Source organism: Oryctolagus cuniculus, chromosome 13 (assembly GCF_964237555.1).
Source record: "Oryctolagus cuniculus chromosome 13, mOryCun1.1, whole genome shotgun sequence".
Lineage (NCBI taxonomy): Eukaryota > Metazoa > Chordata > Mammalia > Lagomorpha > Leporidae > Oryctolagus > Oryctolagus cuniculus.
This window is the reverse complement of record NC_091444.1, coordinates 1,345,745-1,369,737: the sequence shown is the minus strand read 5'-3', so window position 1 is coordinate 1,369,737 and position 23,993 is coordinate 1,345,745. Positions and strand designations below refer to the sequence as shown.

The window sequence follows — 23,993 nt, the reverse complement described above, 5'->3', positions numbered from 1 at the left end:
GCCAGGGGTTCACAGGGCAGGGAAGGAGGCAGCCCTGTGGGAACTGGGGTACATGGCGCAGCCTTGCAGTTGCTTGGGAGGGACCCGGGGCGCGGAGCCCACGTAGGGAGCCTGAGGGAGGGGTGCGGAGGTCCTGAGAGAAAAGGATCTCTGAGTTAGAAGTGGGTGCGTTCAGTCGGAGCAGCCGGCTGCTCTCCGCACGCAGTGGTGCTGACGCCGGCCTGGGGCGGAGCGGAGCTGCTGAGCGCCGGCCCCACCAGGAGACCCAACGGTTGCAGGGCCAGGCCAGCTGGGAAGGCCTGGCTGTGGATGACCCTCCCCCACCCCTCCAGCCTCCGCGGGTCTCACCGCGAGCTCAGCCAGCTTTCTGTGCGCTGACGCCGCCCGTTCCAGCATTCCCAGACCCCACACCCGCCCAGGGCTCCAGAGGAACCCCTGTGACCGGGAACAGGGGCTCCCACGTTATTCCCCTCTGCTGCCCGCGTCCTGGCTGCTTCCCCTCTCTCCAGAAATCTGCAGGGAGCTGGCAGGTGCACCTCCCTTCTCCTTGTGGCCGTGGTGTGGGTCGCCCTGTGGTTTTGGATGACCAGATGGACAGCTGACCCTGAGGTCTGTGGGTTGCGTCCCGCGGAAGAGTTTGGTAACCCGAGGAAGATGGCCGGTTCCCGGGTTCCCTGTGAGCTTGGCGCATGGACCACGGGAACGTGGGCGTAGTGGCGGCCGAGGGTTGCGCAGGTTACAGGCAGAGACTTGACTGCAGCCATGATTGACATGGTGTTGGGACTGAGGCCCAGGGGCGGCTCAGTCCTCAGAGCTCCTACGTCCAGTCGTCCAGTCGTCCAGTCGTGGGGCATGGCCCTGAGAGGGCGTGATGGCCCGAGTCATTTGCACACGTCAGCATGTGAGGGGCAGGCGGGACAGGACACAGAATGCACACTGAACACTGTTGTGGGAGTTTCCTGTTGAAATCTTTGCGCTCTTGATGACTTGTGTGTAGCGAAGCTGCGGCTGCAGTACCGCTCGTACCGGTGAACCTCGAGGCAGACGCGGCCAGCACGGCCCGGGACCTTCTCTGGACGCTGCGTGGAGTGCAGGCGGCGGGGCAGGCCGGCCCTGCCTCCCCGACTCCCCCGCCGGGGCCTCTGTGTGGCTGCGGGAGGGTTGCCGCCGAGGCTGACTGGTTATTCCACGCGCACTCCGTTCCTTCACACACACACGAGCAGATGAGAAATAAATTGGCCATCAGCTGAGTGAGATTTCTAACTATGCATTTCCTTAAGCACTTTCCCCATCTCTGAAAAAAAAAAAAGTTATCCATGAGCTGTGTCCTCCTTCTAAATGGCTCTTTAAATTTCTTCCCCTACAACACAGGACTAATTAGTACAATTAAATTATCGAATTTTCTGTAAGGTGCCTGAGATTTCTAATAAAATTTTAAGGAGTAGACACACGCACACGGAGGACTTGACAGTTGGAAGCCTTTCGTAGAGCTCCTGTGTTCTGAAATCCATTGCTTAGCAAGGAAAGAAGAGAAAGACCACAGACGAGAGCAGAGGCAGGTTCCGGCGAAAGACCGGCCCCTCGTGGGCGTGCAGTGGCTCTTGGAACAGTTCTCGGGGTCTGTCAAAGGCTTCGGAGTGAGCTCCGTGCTCCGGGGCAGTGGGTGTTATCCTGCTTGTGACTGCAGAAACATAAAGGAAAAGCATAACCCTTGTGATGGAGACGTTGACACAAGCTCAGCTGTAAAGTGTGTTTGGGGCTGGCGCCGTGGCACAGTGGGTTACTCCTCCGCCTGCAGCGCCGGCAGCCCATGTGGGTGCCAGTTCAAGTCCCGGCTGCTCCACTTCTGATCCAGCTCTCTGCTATGGCCTGGGGGAGCAGTAGAAGATGGCCCAAGTCCTTGGAAGGAGCTCCAGGCTCCTGGTTTTGGGTCGGCTCAGCTCTGGCTGTTGCGGCCATCTGGAGAGTGAACCAGCGGATGGAAGACCTCTCTCTCTGTCTCTCCCTCTCATTGTCTGTAATTCTACCTCTCAAGTAAATAAATAAAAATCTTTAAAAAGAACCTGTTCAGGCAGGAATAAAAGTTTCTGGCCAGGTGAACCTCCGCTGGTGGTAATGTTAGCCTAGAGCTGTTGTTTCAGTCTGAGTTCTTAGTTTCTAAAACAGAAAGTTACAAAAGTGCCCCCCCACCCCGGGTACTTGAAGACAGACCTGACATTAAACACGTGTGCTGGTGACAGCCAGCCTGCCACTGGGGACTCAGAGAGCCTGTTTGTTTAACAGATTCATTTATTGGCTTGAAAGGCAGAGAGACAGAGACAGAGAGAGAGGTCTTCCATCTGCTGGTTCACTCCACAAAAGGCTGCAACAGCGAGGCCTGGCCAGGCCAAAGCCAGGAGCCAGGAGCTCCGTGTGGATGTCCTGCATGGGTGCAGGGGCCCAGGCACTTGGGCCGTCTTCCGCTGCTTTCCCAGGCACATTAGCAGGGAGCTGGGTCAGACGTGGAGCAGCTGGGACTCGAACCTACGCCCACATGGGATGCCGGCACTGCAGGCAGCGGCTTAACCTGCTGTGCCACACTCCTGGCCCCGGGGAGCTGGTTTGAGTAGGAAAGGAAGAACTTAGAATAAACCTGTTTTGCTCTGTTGTCAAGTCAGAGGGGTGCGGGGGCTGTCCTACTAGAGGATCACCCGGCACCCGGCACCCAGCACCCGGATGCCGGCAGAACAACCAAGATCTCCGGTTCCTGTTTCCAGATGCTTCATGTTGTACAGGGGGTCTTTGGCGAGAGTCGTGGTCCCATCCTGTTCCTCCGAGGGGGTGGCCGGGGGGCTCCTGTGCCTGCCAAGGGGCCGGAAGGGCAGCGCCGGTGCTGCGGTAGCCACCGTGAGAGAAGCGAGGTCGAGCTCCGCGTGCAGAGACCTCACGGAAACCAGGGCGCTGCTCGGCACTCTTGGAACGCTTCCGGGAGCGGTCACTCGGCACAGCAGCGTCTCAGTGTGTCTCTGTCGTGGGAGCCCACGGAGGAAGCCAGTGTGTGTGGCTCACAGTCTGGAGGTCAAGAGCATGGCGCCACGTGTGGCGAGGCCCCGGCTGTGCCGTGACCTGGCAGAGACAGACGGAACCAGCCTGGAGCTCGAGGACAGCACCGCGAATCCCTGCCAAGGCTGCTGCACCTGCCCTGGGTGCCACCCCGGCACTGCCGGGCGGGGCCGAAATTCCCATACACGCCCCTTTGGGGGCCGCACTGGGCTGCATTCGGGCCCTAAGCTGGGCAGTGTGATGCTTTGCACCCCTGTCGGATGGCTGGAGGCTGTCACTCCCCTTTCGCTTGGTCAAGGTCAGAAGCAAAAATCAGCGCAGAACCAGGTTCTGGACGCCTGGCCTCTCATCTGTGGTTGCTGCGGTGCCTGTGGAAGGAGCCATCTGTGCTTAGCTGTCAGCCGAGGGGACGAGAGCCGCCCAACGCAGGCCAGCGACGAAATCGGCTCGGTAAAGCGTCTCTTGCCGCGTCTCAGCTGAGAACGAGCCAGGAGCGCTTCTCTTCCGGTTAGCTTTCCTTGCAGTGCTTATTTAACCCCACCCAGCCCCCTGCTAGCTGCCGGCTTCCTCTGCCGGCTCCTCTCCCTTCTTCAGCAGCGCCGGCCCCGAGCCTCCATGCCTCCTTCGCTCCCACGTCCGCTTGCTCCTCCCGGCGTTCGTGGCTTGTTCGTCACCCTGTGAGCAGAGAATCGGAGCCAGGTCTCCCCGCTGGCCTGTTCCCGGCACTGGCGTGGGGCAGGCTCTCCGTGATCGTCCTTGAATGAACACGAGATGAGTGAGCGTCAGATCTGTGCTGCGAACAGAGGAACGGACCCTGTACGAGAGCAGGTCCAGGATGATGTGGGGGAGGCCAGTGGAGGCCGGGGCGGGGGCCGCCGAGGCTCCTGGGTCCTGAGCAGGAAGGCGTGGCGTTGTCCTGTTGTCCTGGGCTGGAAGTGACTGCCCAGTTGCAGTTTGGGTGTGGACTGGGGAGGGCAGGGAGCTGGTGGCTGGTCAGGCACGTTGTCCCAGCAGGTCGGAGTTCAAGCCAGAGAAGGCGGTCACTGGCCAGGGAGGTGACAGATCCGCGTGGGGGGTGTGGGGGCTGCGTGATGCTGACGCAGCCCGGGGTGGTTTGTAGGTTTCTGACCGTGAGGCTGGCTGGGGCGCCCTGGGGTGGAGTCAGGTAGGGGTGGGTGGGGGAACATCCCACCTCTTGCTCCGAGCCTGGAGGTGTGCGTTCCAGCCAAGCACGGAAGGGCAGAAGGAAACATCCCAGTCTCCGTGGTGCGGGACAGCTGAGCCTCGCCCTGGGAGCTTCCGGGGCTTCTCGTCTTCCTCAGGACAGACAGACAGACTCACAGATGTCAGGGACCAAAGGCCGGGGGCGGGGCCTCCTGGCTCGGGCGTTTCTGGTATGGAGAGGGACAGAGCGGAGCCTGAGACGCTTGTTCCACGCTGAGGCTGTGGGCTTGGGAGCTGCTGGCACCGTTCCCAGAGCCATTCGCAAGCCAGCTCTCCCGGAGGTGCCTGGGGCCTCCCTGGGTCGGGGTCAGGGGTCAGGGGTCAGGGGTCAGGGGAGGTCGTGGGTCACCTGTGGCAGTGTCACGGGCGGGAGCTGTGTCTGCCCATGACACACGGAGAATGGGCGGAAAAGGAAGACTGGACGTTTTGCTCACACGAGCCATGGCTTCGTTTGCTTTTCCCGCTGAACTGACCGACCGGGTCTCAGAGCTACCGTGAGAGGTGGGTTTCTTAGAGAACCCCCCACCCCCAAACCAAGGGGCGGAGCCGAGAGGAGGCTGCTGAAACAAAGCAATATTTACTTTCCGTCTCTTCTCTTCCCTCTTTATTTGAACCTGTTCTGCATATCCAAGCTTCCCCGCTTAGAATACCAGATCTACGGCCGCGAGCCTTTTGAGACAGTCTGCGGTGGGGCCGCGCTGTGGCGCAGGGGTAAGCCCCCGCTCAGGGTCTCCACACCCATTCTGAAGTGTGGGTTCGAGTCCCAGCTGCTCTGCTCTGACCCTGCTCTCTGCTGATGCAAACCTGGACCCCAGCCGCCCACGTGGGAGACCCAGATGGAGTTCTTGGCACCGGGCCTCTGCCTGACCCAGCCCGGTGTGGTGGCCATTTGGGGAGTGAACAGAGAGCTCGTTCTCTGTCTCTCTCTGCTAGTCTGCCATTCGAGTGGATGAAAAATAAAAGAAGCGTTTACAAACTAAAAAGCAGAGTTTGGGTGAGCACCTGGCCTGGGGGTTGAGGTGCCGGCGAGAGTATCCTCCCCCACCGGAGCACCTGGGCTCCATGCTGGCCCTGGCTCCTGGCTCCACCCTCCGGCTGATGCGGAGCCGGGAGAGGCAGCGACGGCTCAGGCGGGGGGTCCTCGCCACGCCACGGGAGGCCTGGATTGAGGATTCTGACTCCTGGCTTTGGCCGTAGCCCAGCCTTGTGGGCACTTGCGGAGTGAATCAGTAGGTGGCAGTTGCTTCTCCATCTCTGTCTCTCAAACACACACACACACACACACATACACACAAACAAAGAAACAAACCGACCGTGGAGCTGGCTCTGTGGCATAGAGGTGAAGCCGCTGCCTGCAGTGTCTACCTCATATGGCGCTGGTTTGAGTCCCGGCTGCTCCACTTCTGATCCCGCTCTGCTGTGGCCTGGGAGAGCAGCGGAAGAGGGCCCAGGTCCTTGGGCCCATGGAGACCCAGAGAAGCTCCTGGCTCCTGGCTCCTGGCTTCAGCCTGGCCCAATTCTGTCCTGGCTTTGGCCTGGCTCAGCCCTGGCCATTGAGGTCATTTCGGGAATGAACCAGTGGGTGGAAGATCTCTCTCTCTCTCTCTCTCTAACTCTGCCTTTCAAATAAAAACTTAAAAACTTACATAAACAGCTTGATGCTTCCCAACACAAGAAATGATGACGCTGCGGCAGGAGGAGCTGCCCGACCCCTGCACGACGGGGCCCCTTAGACGGTGCAGTCACCGTGCGTCGGCGGGAACAGAGGGTCAGCTCGCATTCTGTCCCGTGGGACACCTCGGAATGTGTGACATCGAGACACAGCTCTGCCCCGTCCCCGGTGTTAGCCCGGCGCGGGGGCAGCTCCACGGTCAGCACTCAGGAGGTTTGTTTGCTGTGATTTTAGAAATTTACTTGAAAGAGTTACAGAGAGAGAGAGGGAGAGAGAGAGGGAGAGGGAGAGAGAGAGAGAGGGAGGGAAAGAGAGAGAAGGAGGGAGGGAGAGAGAGAGGAGAGAGGGAAGGAGGAGAGCCCTTCCATCTGCTGATTGACTCCCCAAATGGCCACAAGGACAGGGGCTGGGCCAGGCTGAAGCCAGGGGTCCATGCACTTGGGCCATCTGCTGCTGCTTTCCCAGGTGCATTAGCAGGGGGTGGGTGGGAAGTGGAGCAGCTGGGACTCGAACTGGTGCTCACATGGGGTGCCAGCCTGCTGTGCTGTGTGCCTCAGCGCTGGTTCCGTCCTAGAAGTTTCAGATCGTCCTGCACTGCCCAGAAAGGCCTGCACCACGCAGGGGAGCACGCTCAGTGTGTCTCACAATCAGCTGTGTGTTCATGTGTGTGCACATGTGTGTGCAGGCGTGTGTGTCAGTGTGTCTCAGAATCAGCTATGTGTGCATGTGTGTGTGCACGTGTGTGTCTCAGAATCAGCTGTGTGCACGTGTGTGTGCATGTGTGTGCAGGCGTGTGTCAGTGTGTCTCAGAATCGCTGTGTGTGCACGTGTGTGTGCATGTGTGTGCAGGCGTGTGTCGGTGTGTCTCAGAATCAGCTGTGTGTGCACGTGTGTGCACGTGTGTGCATGTGTGTGTGCACATGTGTGCATGTGTGTGTCAGTGTGTCTCAGAATCAGCTGTGTGTGCACATGTGTGTGCATACGTGTGTGTGTGTGAACAGTGCTCAGCTCACAACACTTCGCTTGAGCAAAGAGTTTCAAAGCGTTCCTCAGGCCCGGCGGTGCAGACTCGGACTCGGGCGCGGGGCCGGAGCTTTGCTGGTGGACGGTGGACGTGGCGCTGTCTCCGTGGTGCAGCCACGGCTTCCGTGTGCCGGGAGCTGCCTGTTGCCCAGGTCGTTCTTGCAGGCTCCACCTGCGTGGCGCACTGGCTTCCTTCAGGACCGTCAGTCCTGCCGCAGACGTGGCTGAGTTTAGAAAGGTGTCTCAGCGGCTCGCACAGCGTGGCCAGCGCTGCCTGGGGCCGGCCGCCGCCCCGGCCCGCGGCTCACACAGCGCCTCGGCTTCCAGGCTGTGCACCCTCGTGCACCCTGCTGTCGGCCTCCAGGTGGAGCTGCCGTATCTGCTTCTTCAGACCTACAGCCACTGGGCTTTTCCATGAAAGTGACGTCTTGGACGCGTGCGCCAGCCGGGCACCCCGTCATTCTGGGGGTGCGGGGAGCGAGGAGGAGTGGCCAGGGAGCGGGACCCATGCCGAGCCCTGGCGCAGTGGCAGAGGCTGCTGCATACAGGCCTCACTCAGTGTTTGCCGGGGGCGGGGGCAGTGGCCTCGCCCCAGATTCAAACCGACACACGTGGTGACTCTCACAGGGCCACAGACACGCGTGCCTCACGGGGCCACAGACACGCGAGCCTCACGGGGCCACAGACACGCGAGCCTCACGGGGTGACAGACACGCGAGCCTCACGGGGCCACAGACACGCGAGCCTCACGGGGCCACAGACACGCGAGCCTCACGGGGTGACAGACACGCGAGCCTCACGGGGCGACAGACACGCGTGCCTCACGGGGCGACAGACACGTGAGCCTCACGGGGCGACAGACACGCGAGCCTCACGGGGCCACAGACACGCATGCCTCACGGGGCCACAGACACGCGAGCCTCACGGGGCGACAGACACGCGAGCCTCACGGGGTGACAGGGCACGCGAGCCTCACGGGGTGACAGACACGCGAGCCTCACGGGGCGACAGACACGCGAGCCTCACGGGACCACAGACACGCGAGCCTCACGGGGCCACAGACACGCGAGCCTCACGGGGCCACAGACACGCGAGCCTCACGGGGCGACAGACACGCGTGCCTCACGGGGCCACAGACACGCGAGCCTCAGGGGGCGACAGGGCACGCGTGCCTCACGGGGCGATAGGACACGCGAGCCTCACGGGGCGACAGGGCACGCGAGCCTCACGGGGCGACAGACACGCGAGCCTCACGGGGTGACAGGGCACGCGAGCCTCACGGGGCGACAGGGCACGCGAGCCTCACGGGGCCACAGGGCACGCATGCCTCACGGGGCGACAGACACGCGTGCCTCACGGGGCGACAAACACGCGAGCCTCACGGGGCGACAGACACGCGTGCCTCACGGGGCCACAGACACGCGTGCCTCACGGGGTGACAGACACGCGAGCCTCACGGGGCGACAGGGCACGCGTGCCTCACGGGGCGATAGGGCACGCGAGCCTCACGGGGCCACAGACACGCGTGCCTCACGGGGCCACAGACACGCGTGCCTCACAGGGTGACAGACACGCGAGCCTCACGGGGAGATAGGGCACGCGAGCCTCACGGGGCGACAGACACGCGTGCCTCACGGGGCCACAGACACGCGAGCCTCAGGGGGCGACAGGGCACGCGTGCCTCACGGGGCGATAGGACACGCGAGCCTCACGGGGCGATAGGACACGCGAGCCTCACGGGGCGACAGACACGCGAGCCTCACGGGGCGACAGACACGCGAGCCTCACGGGGTGACAGGGCACGCGAGCCTCACGGGGCGACAGGGCACGCGAGCCTCACGGGGCCACAGGGCACGCATGCCTCACGGGGCGACAGACACGCGTGCCTCACGGGGCGACAGACACGCGAGCCTCACGGGGCGACAGGGCACGCGTGCCTCACGGGGCGATAGGGCACGCGAGCCTCACGGGGCCACAGACACGCGTGCCTCACGGGGCCACAGACACGCGTGCCTCACAGGGTGACAGACACGCGAGCCTCACGGGGTGACAGGGCACGCGTGCCTCACGGGGCGATAGGGCACGCGTGCCTCACGGGGCACGGGGGCTGCTCCTGACACCTGCTGCAGCCCCGCCCACTCCGTGCTTCAGATCGGCCTCCTGCAGCCGCCTGGCGGGGGCAGAGCACGGCCTGCGCACCTGGGCCTGCTGCACTGCTGGTTCCCGGCTCCAGCCTGGCCCAGCTCCGGCTGCTGGGGGCATTTGGAGGAATGAAACGCGGGTGGAAGACCTCAAGTGAACGATAAAGACATCTTTAAAAGAGGCTGAACTCACTTCTACAACGAGCTCACACCATGACCGTGACGTGGAGCCTCTTCCCGACACTGGTGCCTTCGGGATTAAGTTCCCAGCACACAAACCTGGGGCTCGTTCAGACCGTAAAGGGCCGGTACTGGGAGCCCGACTCCTCCCAGCCCCCGTGAGCCCATGCACCCCGAATCTTGGGGGCTCATTCAGACCATAAAGGGCCAGTGCTGGGATTCAGACTCCACCCGGCCCCCGTGAGCCCGTGCACCCCGAATCCTGGGGGCTCATTCAGACCATAAAGGGCCAGTGCGGGATTCAGACCCCGCCCGGCCCCCGTGAGCCCGTGTACCCTGAATCCTGGGGGCTCATTCAGACCATAAAGGGCCAGTGCTGGGATTCAGACCCCGCCAGGCCCCCGTGAGCCCGTGTACCCCGAATCCTGGGGGCTCATTCAGACCATAAAGGGCCAGTGCGGGATTCAGACTCCGCCCAGCCCCCGTGAGCCCATGCACCCCAAATCCTGATGACCCTTCCCCAGGCAGCTCACTAGGGACCTGCCACTGTGACTTTGTTGGAACAGTTTGCAATTATTACTTCTGTGTCACTCTTTGAAATGAGGAGGTTTTTCTTTTTAAAAGTGATTTATTATTTTTTAAGTTTTCTGAAATGGAATTGTACCTTATACAGGCCATGTCTATGGGTGGAATAACTAAGTGAAAAGTTTTACTGATGTGCAGTTCATCAGAATGACAAGAGGCAAACAAATAAACAGAAGCCCCAGAGCTGTGACCCTGTGAGAAGTGGCTCTAACTCGCCCTAGGCCGTGGCCCAGCAGGGGGCGCCTCTGTCCAGGTGCTCACACCCCTGCCGTGGTCCAGCAGGGGCCGCTGCTGTCCTGGTGCTTAGATCCCCGCCGTGGCCCAACAGGGGGCGCCGCTGTCCTGGTGCCCAGGCCCCAGCCATGGCCCAGCAGGGGGCACCTCTGTCCTGGTGCTTGGCCCCCCCGCCTTAGCCCAGCAGGGGGCGCTGCTGTCCTGGTGCTTAGATCCCGGCCATGGCCCAGCAGGGGGCACCTCTGTCCTGGTGCCCAGGCCCCCAGCATGGCCCAACAGGGGGTGCCACTGTCCTGGTGCCCAGGCCCCCACTGTGGCCCAGCAGGGGGCGCCGCTGTCCTGGTGCTTAGATCCCGGCCATGGCCCAGCAGGGGGCACCTCTGTCCTGGTGCCCAGGCCCCCAGCATGGCCCAGCAGGGGGCACCTCTGTCCTGGTGCCCAGGCCCCCAGCATGGCCCAGCAGGGGGTGCCGCTGTCCTGGTGCCCAGGCCCCCACCGTGGCCCAGCAGGGGGCGCCGCTGTCCTGGTGCCCAGGCCCCCACCGTGGCCCAGCAGGGGGCGCCGCTGTCCTGGTGCTTAGATCCCGGCCATGGCCCAGCAGGGGGCACCTCTGTCCTGGTGCCCAGGCCCCCAGCATGGCCCAGCAGGGGGCACCTCTGTCCTGGTGCCCAGGCCCCCAGCATGGCCCAGCAGGGGGTGCCGCTGTCCTGGTGCCCAGGCCCCCACCGTGGCCCAGCAGGGGGCGCCGCTGTCCTGGTGCCCAGGCCCCCACCGTGGCCCAGCAGGGGGTGCCGCTGTCCTGGTGCCCAGGCCCCCGCCGTGGCCCAGCAGGGGGCGCCGCTGTCCTGGTGCTCGGGTCCCCCGGGCTGTGTCTCTGGCGAGTCTGTAGCTTTTGGACAGGTGCCTTCCCCGCTGCTTGCCTGGGCAGTCAGAACGCAGGGAGCCTTTCCTTGGACACTGGCTTCTGTTTCCTTCTTCTTAACATTTTATGTGAGACGTTTAAGTTGACAGATCCCATTGCCCCATTAACATTTCATGTTTGTATCTTCCTTTGTCACAGTTGATAAACTACATCTGCTTCCACTGTTTTTTTTTTTTTCTTTAAGATCTATTGATTTATTTGAAAGGCAGAGTTACAGAGAGAGAGAGAGGGAGAGAGAGGGAGAGAGAAAGAGAGAAGATGAGAGGACTTCTATCCTCTGGTTCATTCCCCAGGTGGCCGCAATGGCCAGGTTGGGGCCAGTCTGAAGCCAAGAGCCAGGAGCTTCTTCCGGGTCTTCCATGTGGGTAGCAGGCCCCAAGCACTTGGGCTGTCTTCCGCTGCTTTCCCAGGCAATTGGAAGGAAACTGGATCGGAAGTGGAGCAGCCGGGACACCAACTGTGGCCCCCGTGGGATGCGGGTGTTGCAGGCTGCGGCTTTCCCCGCTGTGTTGTTACTTTTGAGAATTGCCTGTTCAGGTCTTTGCCCATTTCCCAACTGGATCGGCTTACTTTTGCTGTGTTTTTTGAGTTGCTGGTACAGTCTGGGTTTCCGTCTTTTGCTGGGTAAGAGCTTGCAGATATTTTCTCCGGATCTGTAGGTTGTCTTCACTGTCGTTTGCTTTCCTGGTGCAGAACCGGCTGGGTTTGGTTCACTCCTTTTCCTCTGGTTTTGCTCTTGCTGCCTGTGCTCTGGGGTCCGGGCCGAGGAGTCAGCCCTGCACCCACCCCCGAGTGTCCTCCCCACGTCTTCTAGCAGCTGTGTGGTGCTGGCTGTGCATCCAGACCTTCGGTCCACGTTGATTGAGTCTTGTGTGGTGGGAGGAAGGGATCTGGCTCCGGTCTGCACACACTCCGGTTCTGCCGGCACCACCTCCTGGACACACGCGGTCGGTTCTGCCGGCACCACCTCCTGAACACGCGGCCGGTTCTGCCGGCACCACCTCCTGAACACGCGGCCGGTTCTGCCGGCACCACCTCCTGGACACTCATTTTTCCAGTGCATGTCCTTGGCTCCTTTGTCAGAAACCTGTTCACTGTATGCACGTGGATTCACTTCTGGGCTCTGTTCTGTCCCTTTGCCCTCTGGGCCGGTTTCTAGGCCAGTGCCGTGCTGTTTCAATCACTGTAGCTCTGCAGTGTGCTTTGAAACCAGGTATATGATGCCCCCTGCTTGATTTTTTGTTTTTTGTTTCTGCTCAGGGTCGCTTTGATGTTCTGGGTCTTTTCGCTTCCCTGTGAACTTTGGGAACAAAAAGAATGTTGTTGGTATTTTGATAGGGACTGCATTGCATCTGTGGTTTGGTTTAGGCAGTGTAGACGTTTTGACGATGTTAATTCTTCCAAAACCGTGAGCAAGCTATTCTGTGTGCGCGTGCATGTGTGTGCTTGCATGTGAATATGTGTGCATACACACATGTGCGCACATGTATGTGCATGTCTGTGCGTGTGTATTGTGTGTGAGTGTGTGTATGTGTGCGCGTGTGTGGACACTTGTTTTTAGCTCTACTACTGGAGGTCTTAAACAAGTTCTATTCTTGCTATAACTAACTCTTTCCCTAGACTTCTAAAATTATTATTGGAGCCAGCGCTGTGGTGCAGCAGGTTAACACCCTGGCCTGAAGCACCAGCATCCCATGTGGATTCTGGTTCGAGTCCCGGCTGCTCCACTTCCCATCCAGCTCTCTGCTGTGGCCTGGGAAAGTGGTGGAAGATGGCTCAAGTCATTGGGCCCCTGCACCCGCGTGGGAGACCTGGAAGAAGCTCCTGGCTCCTGGCTTCGGATCGGCGCAGCTCTGGCCATTGTGGCCATTTGGGGAGTGAACCAGCAGATGGAAGACCTCTCTCTCTCTGCCTTTGCCTCTCTGTAACTCTGCCTTCCAAATAAGTAAATAAAGAAAGAAAATATTATTATATCATTTCTAATACCCAAATAAGTGAGGGATTTGGTTTTCCAATACTCTAGTGTTCAGTACATTTTTTTAAAAAAAGATGTATTTGTTTATTTGAAGGGCAGACAGAGAGAGAGAGGGAGAGAGGTCCTCCATCTGCTGGCTCACTCCCCAAATGGCTGCAACAGCCAGGGCTGGGCCTGGTTGAAGCCAGAACCAGGAGCTCCATCCAGGACTCCTGTGTAGTTGGTGGTAACTCAGGTGCTCGGGCCACCATCTGCTGCTTCCCAGGCACATGGGCAGGGAGCCAGATGGGAAGTGGAGCAGCTGGGACTGGAACCAGCGCTGTGCTACGGGTGTGGCCTCCGGCTGGGCCACAGCCCCTGCCCCATGTTCTTCGCGTTTGTTCGCCCAGTACTTTGGTTCCCCGGAGCCCCAGCCGGAACCACATCGATGTCCGTGCTCCTTTGGAAATGTCTTTGTGCCAGTAAGTGCAGCGCAGACGCCTGCCCATGCCGGCGTGGCCCACCCTGGGCTGGAGCCGCCCGGAGCCGTTACCACTGAGGCTGGCTCATGAGCTGTGCTCAGTCTTTGCAATAAGGAGTAGAAAAAAATCAGAGAGTGAGACCCAGTGTCAGCCAGAAGTGAGAACGGCAGTGAAACCTGGTGCCTGTGGATTCCAGCCGCGGCGGCTTCGTGTATCGGGAACCAGTGTAGCCGAGTGCGGTTTTGAAGTCCTGTACCTGTCATGCCACAAGGGTCAGTTTTCAGGTGATCTGTGATCTCCCACGCAGTGGGCCACGTTGCCAGGGTGGACCCAGCCCTGCCCTTCCTGTCCGCTGATGAACCACAGGGCCCTGACCTGGGACTGCGCTTGGTGCCCCGGAGGCCATGTTTCTCTCGTGCAGGAAACCAAAGTGGGCGGTCGGCCAGCCAGCCACGGCCCAGGGCCAGCCAGCCACGGGGGCTGCTTCCATGTTCACACAGTAGAAGAAAACACAGCTGAGTGACCTTGTGTGACCTCCAAGCGCTTTGTGACATTAAGGTCTGCTTGCTCGTAAGTGAGGTGCCCCGGCACATGGCCACACTCATTCACACGTGGCGGAGGTGAGTGGTTGCCAAGGGTGCCCGTGGACAGCGAGGTCTGACCTGTTCACCGTGTGGCCCACCCTGCGCTGGAGCCGCCTGGAGCCGTTACCCGCTGGGGCCGGCTCATGAGCCGTGCTCAGCCTATGCCGCGTCTCTGACGGCCCATTTAGGCAGCAAGTGCAGTCTGCATTTCAGTGGCGCCTCCCCGGCCGCTGGGCTCCTCCTGGGCTCCGCTCTGGTGGACAGCAGCGTCCCTCCCCGGCATGGCCACGCCCTGGCTCACGGCCAGCTCGTCCTTTAGAGTTCGTGCTCCGTGTGTGTTGTCCGGGGGTGAAGACATGAGCACGCGGCCTGCTCCGCCGATGCCACCGCGACTTCCGCACCGTCTCGCCGGCCTCTGAACTCGCCTGGCACTTGCCCGGGGCCTCTGGTGCGGCTCTGAGCCCACCGTGCCCGGGCGGCAACCACTTCTGTCCAGGCTTCCCATTCTCTGCCAACTCGAGCCCCGATGTCACAGCTCTAATAGCTGCAGATGTCGCCTCGCTTCTCGCTCATTCACTGCATGTGAAGTGGCCCTGGTGCTGTGCTGGGGGCCATGGGGGCGCAGACGTGGGCTGGGGGCCATGGGAGCGCAGACGTGGGCTGGGGGCCGTGGGGGCGCAGACGTGGGCTGGGGGCTATGAGGGCTCAGACGTGAGCTAAGGGTCATGGGGGCTCAGACGTCGGCTGGGGGCTGTGGGGGCTGAGACATGGGCTGGGGGCTGGGGGGGCTCAGATGTGGGCTGGGGGCCATGGGGGCTCAGATGTGGGCTGGGGGGCTGTGGGGGCTGAGATGTGGGCTGGGGGCCGTGGGGGCTCAGACGTGGGCTCAGAGGCCCTGAGGGCTTAGACGTGGGCTCGGGCCTCTTCTGGCACATGCAGTGACCCTCTGGGCCAGGCTGGCAGAGGCAGGTGCAGGTCTGGGGATCCTGCCCAGAGCAGCTGAGCGTGGAGGGGCAGAGGACACTGAGGCCATGAGAGACGCTGTGGACAAGTGCAAGGACAGAGCGAGGAGAAGCAGAGCAGGGCTCTGGGGGAAGCAGGGGCTGGGGACAGAGAAGCACAGAGCTGCTGGTGCAGGGCTGTGTGACCGTTAGGGGCAGAAAGGGGCTCGGCCCAAAGGGACCAGCAGCCTCCGCGTCACAGAGGCAGGCTCAGAAGAGGCGCACACAGCGCAGGCGGTGGGAGGGAGGAGCCGAGAAGCAGTCCTGAGGCCTCCGTGCGCTGCGGTGCCCGGGGGAATTCCTGCTTGCAGGGCTGTGGCCGCCGCAGCGAAGCCAGGTGACCTTGTGGAACTGCCACAGCCCGTAAGCCCCAGTCTCCATCCCTCAGCCCTGAGGAGTGACATGGCTTCCCGGAGCATCTCAGAGGGAGACGGCGCCGGGACGTCACCAGTGGCATCCAGAACCCTGCTCCCCTCTCCCCCGGGAGAGGGGCCTGGTCCTCTTACGGCGGGGGGGGGGGGGTGTCACCGCCTCTCCAGCCCAGCCCCCGCCCCAAACGGCCACAAAAGCGGGGCTCCCAGGCTGCTGCCAGGGGCCCAGGGCCCCGTGTGAAGCTCCCACATGGCAGGGGCCCAGATACCTGTGCTGTCTTCACTGCCCCCCCCCCCAAAGGCACGCTGGCAGGAGGAGCTGGATTGGACGCAGAATGGCCAGGCCCGGAATCGGTGCTGCGCTGGGGGATCAGAGTTGTGGGGCCGCTCAGCTCACTGCACCACGCCAGCCCCTGGTTTGTTCTGCAAGTGTGATCTCTGTTTTGTGTATTACTGAAAGATGTATTTATTTATTTAAAAGTCATGGTGATGGGGTAGGGGGAGAGACGTTGACGCATTTTCCACCTGCTGGTTCACTCTGCAGATGCCTGCAGAGATGGGGCTGGACCCGGCCACAGCTAGGAGCCCAGAGCTCAGTCCTGCTCTCCCGCGTGGCTGGCGAGGACCCGAGGGCTGGGGCCTTCCTCTGCGGCCTCCCAGGCTCAGTGGCAGGAAGCTGAGGGCTCCGTCCTGGCACTCCCGTCCCGCCAAGCGGTAGCTTAACCACCGTGCCAGATGCTCACCCCTTGCTTTGCTCTTTCGAAGGGATCTTGGAACGCCGCTGTACGGCGTTCGGCCTCGCTGTCTTGAGGCTTGTTTCCAGGAATGAGTGACTCTCGTGTTGATTGCTTTGCTTTGGCCTTTGGCCGCTCGCGTCTGTGTCAGCTGTCTTCTGTAGGCACTGGGCTCAGCACAGGCAGAGGTCTTCGGGGCACGAGACTCGCCCTGTGCCTGCTGTTATCTGTGGGGTGGCTACAGGGGCCCAGCATAGTAGCCGGACTTTGTAACAGTTTGTACCTGGGATTCAGGACTTTGTAACAGTTTGTGCCTGGGATTCTTTCCTGAGGGCTGGCTTGAAAACCCCACCTAAGCAGGGCGGGTCTGAGTGCGGCCCCTCCCCGTACTGCTTTGCTCATCTGGCCGTTAGCGAGCTGGCATCCTGGGCGTCCTGAGGGCAGGCCCAGTGCCCTGTCCACCACCTCGGTCCCTGGCACAGTGCCTGGCAAACAAGCAGCTAAGAGCCACACAGGCTCCTGTACCTTACAGGGCGTCAGCGTATCAGAGGGGCCGTGGGCAGACCTCCGCCACAGCTCCCGCCTGCTGCCCGAGCCCGTGGTGGAGGGAGGGCCTGCCGTGCCCCCAGCTCAGCAGCGGGTGCGTCCCTGGGACACCCAGGCTTGCGATGCTGCCTGGCCACACCCCTCCATCCGCAGACCGGGCTGCGGCTCTGCCTTGGGCTGTGTGTGTCCTCTGGACCCCTGCCTGCCTTCTTCCCGAGCTGTCTCTACAGGGGCGTCTTTAGAGTGTTCTGGAGACGCTGGGCACCCTTCCAGAATGTGCTGGGCCTCAGCCGTGTTGGCAGCTCACGCCGACGGGCACCCACTTTGACAGTTTTTCCTGCACCTGTTCCATATTTCTGGTGGTGTTGGTCACAGCTTGAGCCTTTGTATCCATGGGGCATGGGAACCATGACCCCCAGGGGGCCCAAAATCCACGCATGCTCAAGTCCCGTATGTAAGTGGCGCAGTGTTGGCATGGGGTCTGTGCACATCCCCCTGCACACTAGGAAACCAGTACACTGAATGCTGGGTGTGTCGTTGGTTCCCTGTGCTGTGTGGACAGTGACAGGCAGGAACACGCCCAGGCTCTGTACCCAGAGCTCGCGTTACCGGGACTCCTTGGAGCTGCGGCTGGCGAGCATGCGTGCGGGGGCTGAGGTGGCTGAGTGTACCCGGCGTCCAGCCCACAATCCCGCAGAGCACCTGCTCCCCACCGGGGCGGCAGGCTTGCCACAGGCAGCGTCTCTGTGACTCTCCCAGGAGTCCCTGTCGTTCTCTGGGCCAGGGCTGTACTGGTCCAAGGCCTGGACGGCAGCATCAGAGGCCCCTAGAACATTCTGGATGGTTCTCGGTTCTGGAGTTTACCAGCTGTGCACGCCGGGGTGAGACTGTTCGTCTGGGCGCCTCGGTTTGCTCATCTGCTGGATGGGTGTGCAGCAGTCCTGGAAGCACAGAATCCATGAGGCCCGGAGCTGAAGTGTGTGGGTGCGCAGGGCTTGTTACTGAGGTAGGTGCCCGCTGTTAGCATGACGGCCGGCCCACGTTGGCTTTTCCCTCCCGGGCAGAGTTAGGGTTGGTTTTGGGGGTGACTTGTGCTTCCTCAGCTTGCAGAGGTCAGGGGAGGGGAGACCCAGGCCTGGCGACCCCCAGACCAGAGTGGGCACCCAGGGAGCTACTGTCCTGCAGCCTGCACGGTTGGCTTCCTCAGACCCTTCCTGCGGCTGCCCTGGCTCTCCGCGCTCTCGCCAGGCCCATCTGGGCCCCCCGTGGGGTGCCTGCTCCCGTGATCCGCTGCGCCACCACGCTGCCATCCCATCCGCCAGCAGCCCCCCGAGGGCCCCCCAGAGCACAGGGCAAGTGCCCACGTCCCGAGGGTTTGGGCTGGAAGGAGAATTTGAAGTAAGGACGGAGCAGGTGGGCGGCTGCTCATGCACATGGCACCTGTGCCAGGGACGCAGCGGGTGCTCGTCTGAGCGTCCAGGCCACAGGGCCGCCCTTGTTTTAGAAGCCGTGCTGTCTGTTCGTTCGCACGAGGACGGCGTGTCCTCACCCTCTGTCACTTGGCGATGTCGCTCCGTATCCCTCGATCTGAGATGACCGCGGCTGTTCCAGCTCTCTCGTGTCAGTGTCCACATGTGTATCTTCCCCAGCCCTATCTGTGTCTTTCTGTTAAAAATGGGGCTCTTTAAGACTGTGTAGAATTGGGTCCTTTTAAAAGGTCCAATCTGATTTTCTGGTTCTTTAAACCCACGTGTTTAGATCATATGGGTTTAATTGAGTTTTTGATTCTGTTATCTCCCCTTTTGACTTAATTTTTTGTATTAGTGATTATCTTATAATGCATATATTTTAAAAATACTTATTTTCATTTTATCTGAAAGGCAGAGAGAGAGAGGGGTCTGCCATCTCCCGGTTCACTCCCTAAACGCCTGCCACAGCCAGGGCTTGACCAGGCTGAAGCCAGGAGCCAGGCTCATTGCTGATGTCCTGCGTGAGCAGAGACTCACGTCCTTGAGCCGTCACTGCTACCTCCCCCGGTGCACGGTGGTGGGAGACGGGTGAGAGGCCAGGAGCCGGCCGGGAGCCGGGCTCGGGGCGGGATGCGGCGTCCGGCCGCCTCCCTGCTGTGCGCTGTTTGCTCCCACGGCTGTCGGAAGCTCTTTCTTTGACCCCGTTCGTCTCCCTGTACCTCTGTTTCCTGTGCTCTGGGGGTGCTGATGCCTCGTGCATTTCCTTGTGTTTTCCTCCCGGAGTTTCAAGGTTTCAGGTCTCACGTCCAGGACCTTGACCCATGTTGAGCTTTGTGTACCTGGGGAGGGATGGGGGCCCGGAGGCAGAAACGCGGCCTTGAATTGCGTTTGTCTGCGAGCCCTCGGCAGTGCCCCTGCACCCCCCGGGTGAGCGCTGGCAGAGGGGTGACCTCTGGCGCGGCCACGCAGCGAGTCGGGGATGCACCTCCCCCATCCGAGTGCCTGGGTGTGAGGCCCGGCTCCAGCTTCCTGTGACGCAGGCTCCGGGAGGCGGCAGTGACAAGTGCAGGACTGGGGCCCCTGCCCCGACGTGGGACCCAGGCTTAGTGTCTGGTGCTGGCGTAAGCCCAGTCCAGCCTTGGCTAAGACAGGCTCTTGGGGAGTGAACCAGCGGATGGACAATCAACCTCTCTCCCCCTCTCAGATAACCTGTAACTAGGAGGTGACTTTTCAAATGCTCGCCGAGCTGGGGGCCCGGCAGCCCTGTGTCCTCTCCTCGTGGCTCCCAGGCCCAGCTGGAGATGGACGCTTAATTTTATCATGCTTCGTCTTAATGGCGTCTGGTGCCTGCCTGCTCGGGAGGTGCAGACGCCTGCGGCAGAGCCTTGCCCAAGTGGTTTCTGGTTGTGCAGTGGTGCCAAGCAGGGCGTGGCCGGGGCGCACTTGTGACCAGGGACCCCGAGAGCAGAGGCCACTGTGTCCCAGCCGTTCACCCAGCAGGGGGCCGGGCGGCAGCACCAGGCAGCGGGAGCACGGGGTGTGAACAGGCAGTGGCCGCCTAGGAGTTCGAAGAGGGGTCAGCTGCAGCCCCCAAGGGGCAAGGGGAGGCAGGAGATCTGGGAAATGAAGGCCACCTTGGGCTACCCAAGTGACAGGAAGTGACACGTGACATGTGTGAGGCTGGGTGGGGCCTGGACACATGGGTACAGAGGAAGTGACACGTGACGTGTGTGAGGCTGGGTGGGGCGTGGACACGTGGGTGCCGAGGAGGGGACGTGCCCTGGGAGAGCAGGTAGTAGGTGAAGAGTTGAGGGTGGGGCGTGTGTGTGTGTGCGGTGGGCGAAGGCAGCCAGGACCAGACTGGGGCTGGCCCTATGAAGGCACGGGCAGGATGCCTGTCCCACGACGGCGTGAGTACCGGGAGCAGCCAAGGCTGATGCTGTTTTGTTTATTTCTGTTTTGCTGGCTGGTGGGGAATGGTATTGAATGGGGGAGGTGTGGTCCTCTGAGGTGGCGAGGGACCGAGGACCCTGGCCAGGTCTCCGGCCCTGTGAGCGCAGGTGCGTCGCTTACGGCTCTTGAGTTAGATGCCATGTGCCAGGCCCGGCCAGCTACCCAGAGCTCCTGGGGACCCCTGTGCGGCTGTCAGCCCTGAGGACCACCCTGCCTCAGGGCGTCCCCCCCACCCCGCCTCCTGGGGGGCAGACCGCGGCCCCCTGCTCGTTGTGATCCAATAAGCAGCCAAACGGCCGAGTCCCCTGGAAGGAACCCGCGTGCCCGCGTGTGGTGCGGCAGGTTTCAATCAATAGGAATGAAAGGCTCGAAAGGCAGATGGACGCAGCCGAGGCCCGCGGCGGTCGCTCAGCATCCGGGCGCTGCCTCCCGGCGAACGCAGCCGCCGGCACCGAGCGCAGTGGTCCCGGCCCCTTCTGCCGTGAGCGGCTGTGCTACTGGCCGGGTGTAAGCCCTGGAGCCCCCACCTCTGAGCCTTCTCTCCCGGGCAGGAGGCGCCGCGGCTGGTGGCCTCCGAGGACAGATGGCCTGGCCGTGGCTGGCGACCTCCCAGGACAGATGGCCTGGCCCGGAGCCAGCCGGATCCCTGCGTGTCCGTTCTGGTCAGTGTCGCTTGTGCCGCTTCTGCCTGGCTTGGTAAATTCCCACGTGGTTGCTGGTGTCCCAGAGTGTGGGCTGAGGGTCAGGGCTGCTGCCCCAGACCCTCGTCCCTGGGGTGAGGCCTTGGGGACGGCGACACAGTGTCTGGGACATAGTATTGGGGCTTGGGGGCAGCAGCGCCCCGATGCTGCAGGGGGCTGAGGTGCCTTGAGCCACGTGTTCAGCCCAGCGGCCTGGCGTGAGTGTGCCGGCCGCCAGCCACCAAGTGCTTGTTCCTCATCTGTGCAAGGAACACCCGGCCCCCGTGAAGGGAAGGCAGACGCTCTGAGTGTGGGTGGACACCTGTCTTCCTCCGTGGGCTCAGGAAGTTTGCAGTGTTCCGAAGCCTGCCCCGTCGGTGTAGAGGAGCCGGGCCCTGAGACCTGGTGCTGCCCTGTGCCAGACGGAGCCTGTCCCACCTGTGCTCCGTGTCCCCCAGGCTGCATGGCCAGGACCTGGACACTTGACTCAAGTGGATAATGCTGACTTGCTAAAAAATTTATTTATTTGAAAGTTACAGAGAGAGAAGGAGAGACAGAGAGAGAGAGAGAGAGAGAGAGAGAGAGAGGTCTTCCATCTGCTGGTTCACTCCCCAAGTGGCCAGAGCTGGGCTGACCTGAAGCCAGGAGCTTCTTCCTGGTCTCCCACGTGGGTCCAAGGACCTGGGTCATCTTCTGCTGCTTTCCCAGGCCACAGCAGAGAGCTGGATCGGAGGTGGAGCAGCCGGGTCTTGACCTGGCACCCACGTGGGATGCCGGCACTGCAGGCTACGGCTTTACCTGGCACACCAGAACGCCAGCCCCAAATGACGTTACGCCCCCAGCACGTGCACAGCCTCCCAGGCTGACATGGAGCTGCACGTCCGTGGGTTTGCAGCAGTGCGGGCCCTCCCAGTGCTGCGTGTCTGCTCAGCGCCTGGCCCACTGCCCCAACTCACACTGGGGAGGTGGGTGGTCAGTCGGGAACGCCTGGGAAGGGTGCTTGTCCAGGCCCTGGGCTGCGCCTGGAACCCCAGCCCGTACCTGCGCCCTCACACGGCAGCTGTGTGTGCCGCTGTGCACGTGTGTGGAGGACAGTGTGCACACGTGTGTGCGCGGGTGGGGTGGCAGGATCGCCCCGGCCCTGTGCCCCAGCCCCGGTGCTGAAGAGCTGCAGCCAATCGTGGGGATGCCTGAGGCTCCGGGGGAGGGAGGTGTCTGCTCCTCCCCCTCCGTGGCTCCGCCCCAGACCCCTGACCCCGGCCTTTCTGGGGCCAGTGGCGCTGTTTAAGGCAAGTTGCCGAAACCATCCGTGTCTCGCTTTCCTGTGTTGGAAAGGGGCTGACGATACCTCTGTGTGCCCTCCTGTTGGCTCCTGGAGGACAGGAAGTGCAGTGGTGGGGGCCAGGCAGGTGCACGGGGAGTGAGTGCCCAGTGGCGACAGTTTGGCTTTGGGAGATGACCTCGTTCCGGCAGTGGAGGGTGGGGGAGCCTCGGTGTGTGTGGCCAGCCTGCTGACGGAGCTGTCACCCCAGTGGTGGGGCAGACGGTGAGGACCAAGCCTGGCCTGCAGCAGACGCCCCGTGGGCAGGGCTCTTGCGCGCTGCCTCCCTCCCCTTCTCCCTGGGGGCCCTGGGAGCTGGGCGGTTTGGTGGCACGTCTGCTGCTGGGCTCCCGTGAACGGGCCTGCCAGCCACGGCGGGGGGTCCCTGTGCCGTGAGGCTGTCGCGAAGGGCGTCTGGATGGCCCCTGCTCACTGCCCGCGTCGGGTGCGAGGCTGAACACCGAGCCCGGCTTGCTCGGCTGCCTGGTTTTGCGTGACTCCCCCCGTGAGCTTGCCAGTGCCGATGTGCGGCGGCGTCTGGAGGCAAAGCCGTGAGGAAGAGGAGACGTCCGGCGGCCTCCGTGTCTCTCGGCCTCGTCTGCCAGGTGTGCCGCCCGATCTTGCCGCGCGCGCGTCCTCTCACCTGGCGGCCTGCCTACCAGACGCTGTGGCTCGTGTTTCCTGAGCTGGGGAGACGGTGCTGCCGGGGCCGCTGGCGTCTGGCTGCATCCCAGGCCCTGCTGGAGCTTCCTCTCCGTGGCCCAGGGCTCTGTGTATCCAGCAGGAGCAGTGGTCGTCGGTCCAGGGAGGCTGTGGCCTGCCTGGGGGACGGGACTGCCCATGGGTTCCGGGGGTCATGGCGCGTCCCTCGCATTTCCGGCTTCCACCGAAGCCAAGCCGGGCGCTGATCTCACGCCTTCCCACCTGTGCCTGCCCCGTTGTTTCTGTTTCGGTCACGTACAAAACTCCGTTTCATTCCTCCCTGCTGGAGCCCTGCTCAGAGGCTGCTCTGCCGTAGCCATGGTTGTGTGCAGGTGGGGGCAGGGGCTGCCCCGGGACCCCTGAGGAAAGGTGGAGCCAGGCCGGCCGCTCTGGGGCCCTGCCCGGGGGAGGAGGTAGACCAGCTGCTGGAACAGGGTGCTGGGTGGGCCTTGCTCATGGTCAGAGCCTAGCACGCAGCCTGTGCTCGGGGGCGATGGCGGGGCAGCGGCTGCCTGTTAGCCGGCAGACGGTGTGGAGGAATCGGCCCAGGAGCCGAGCTGTGGTGGAAGGCAGGCAGCATGTGATGGCCCCTTCGCATGAGGAGCCAGACAAGGCTGGATGCAGGCGCTGAGCTCCGACGGTGCCCATGGGGACGTCGGCGCCCCCGTGCCAGACACGAGCTCGCGGAGAGCCGGCTCCGGCGTCCCGTTCTCAGCCCTCGCGAGGGCGGTGCGGCGCTGCCCTGCAGTGTGGGGCCGGGCCCCATTTGTGATGGATTCTGAGTACGTGTGTTCTTACGTGTGCATGTGTATTGTTTGTGTGTTCCACATGTACGTGTGTGTGTGTGTGTGTGTGTGTGTGGAATGGCGACCTAGCAGGGATCTCACAGTGCCCTCGCCGGCCCTTCCCTCTGGGCGGGGACCCAGTTGCCTGAGCCACACCTGCTGCTGGCAGGCAGCTGCAGTCGGGAGCGGGGGGCGGGAATGGAACCCAGGCCCTCGACACGTGGCGGGCGCCGGGCTGACACCACTCCTGAACGTCTCACAGCGCACGGAAGCCCCCGTCCAGGAATTAACTGGCTGACAACGTCAGCAGCGCTGAGGTGGGCAAGCCTGTGCCGTCCACTCATTGTTCATGAGTTTATTTTAAGGATTCATTTTTTTATTTGAAAGG

At 62.1% G+C, this 23,993-nt stretch overlaps 1 protein-coding gene across 1 annotated transcript in view; it reads left to right on the top strand.

The window, feature by feature from the left end:
- Positions 1 to 23,993, top strand: part of NMNAT2 (nicotinamide nucleotide adenylyltransferase 2) — a 56,333-nt gene that overhangs the window by 1,183 nt on the left and 31,157 nt on the right. The gene's annotated exons all lie outside the window — the stretch shown is intronic.